Source organism: Budorcas taxicolor, chromosome 22, assembly GCF_023091745.1.
Source record: "Budorcas taxicolor isolate Tak-1 chromosome 22, Takin1.1, whole genome shotgun sequence".
NCBI classification, from domain to species: Eukaryota; Metazoa; Chordata; class Mammalia; order Artiodactyla; family Bovidae; genus Budorcas; species Budorcas taxicolor.
In genome coordinates, this window is record NC_068931.1 from 59,669,082 (window position 1) to 59,671,113 (window position 2,032).

Here is a 2,032-nt window from a genome sequence, read left to right on the forward strand (position 1 = left end):
GGTGGCAGAAGTCCATGCAAGATTTGTAAACAGTGATACAAAATAGTGTAAACATAACAGAGCTTGTATAAAACAGAAGAAGTAAATCCAAATTGACAAGTGGGTAAAAAAAACAGAGGGCAGCTTCATACAAAGTTCTCCCTCCTGCGCCAAGTGATTTATTTTTTGTTTTGTTTTGTTTTTGATTACAAATATAATCCTGAGCTGAAAAACTGGGATTCGGAGGGAGAGCCATCTTTGCATACAAAATATCCAAAGGACGTTTATTCTTTTACTTTTCTCTAGTGATAGTCAACTGCCACAGACAGTTCTGAATGTGTGACTTTGGAGACGTTTATAGTTTGGTGTGGCGTCCAGGTCTGGAGCCTGCGGGGGTGCTGGCCATGGAGGCCGAGGCTGCAGCGTCCTCCGCTTCCTCCAGTTCGTCCTGGAGCTCCTGCGGGCGTGAGCCACTCCTTTGGGAGGCAACTCTGTAGAAAAGGTATACAGGAGCTGAAGTAAGCAAGCCGATTGATCCAGCGAGGAATCTTTTTCCCACAGAGAATCTCTGACAAAGCCGAAGAAAAGTGATTGCAATTTTATGCATCAAATGATAGGCATTGCCTTTGTATTCTTTTCCCAATTCTTCCACAGTTTTTTCTATATCATCTTCTAGGAAGTCAGTGCTCCCTAAAACAACAGCTTCTTTAAATTTAAATGTTTCTCCTAGTTCAGAAGCATTTCCTGGGGAAATTTCAAATATTCCAGAAAAGGGATGAGGATGGCCACCATAAGCAAATTCTCTGCCATATACTTCAATTCCTGAATGGAAAACTCCAATTCCGATGGAAGAGGTGTATTCGTTCATCCAGTACATGTCGTACACGTTGAGCACCACTAACTGTTAGCCCCCATCCTGCTCCCGCGGGCCGCCGCCTCGCGCTCCAGCCGCTCCGTTCCGCGGGGCCGAAGCCGTTGTCACCCACGCGGACGCCTCAGGGGGCCGGAGCCGGGTCCTAAACGCACAGCCCGGCCGGCGGGAGCCAGGGCGGAAGCATCGGGAAGCTAGTCGCTCCGGGCGCCGCCGACAGGACCCTCTGCGCCTACCGGGCCGGACCGCTGGCGGCCCGCTCCGGCTCAAGCGCCTATTACTTTCTCTATGCTGATTTTCACTTGGTCCAATTCTAGGTCATTGCCAAAAAGATAAGAATTGCTTTTCTTTCTAAATTTTAATGTATGATGGAATCTCAAACTTTAAAATTAATATGGTATTTGTTGGGGTAGTGGGATACTAAACTAAGAGGCTAGCCATTAAAAAACCCCATGAGTTACAGCAGATCTGTAGAATTCAAGGATATATTGTTTAATCCAAAAAATTTATTGAGCACCTATTATATGCCAGGAGCTGGAGATAGGGAAATTCTAGCACTGGAAATAGGAACATTTCTTGGAAATGTCCTTCTCACTCTGCCCACCACCACCACGAAAAAGACCATGGACTGGGGGAATATTTTGCAATACATGTAGTGACCACAGGTTATCTTCCAGAGGACCTAAGGAACTTCAATGAATTAATAAAAGAAGGGAAACGATGCATTTAAAAAATGGCTAAAAGACATGGAGTAATTCACAGAGGAAGAAATCTCAAAGGTTTATAAAATAATCTCACAAGAAATTGAAGTGCAAATCAAAACTACAAAATACAATTTCACACCCACTGTATTAGCAAGAGTTTCAAAAATGTATCTTACAAATGGTGGCTAGAAAGGAGAGGAATGGGAATTGCTGGTTGAAGTATGAAGTGACAAGATGACACAGAGTACTTTGGCAGACACTTTGTCAATAGTCTTTCTAGGTGAAAATAAAAGTAGACTTCCGCAAAGAATTCAGCTTTTAGATACATATTCTGATTCACATGCATAAAAATACACCGTAAAGCAGAAATAAAGATCACCCTGAGACACCAACAAGAAAATGGACAAATACATCAGAACATGTTTTTTCATTGAAATAGTACATGTCAAGTAATGTAAAGAAATTAGAACTACATGTA

General features: G+C 42.9%; 1 pseudogene; it reads right to left on the reverse strand.

The window, feature by feature from the left end:
- Nucleotides 1–334: 334 nt before the first annotated feature.
- LOC128067543 (deubiquitinase DESI2-like) lies at nt 335–877 on the reverse strand (annotated as a pseudogene).
- Between the last annotated feature and the right edge of the window lie 1,155 nt (nt 878–2,032).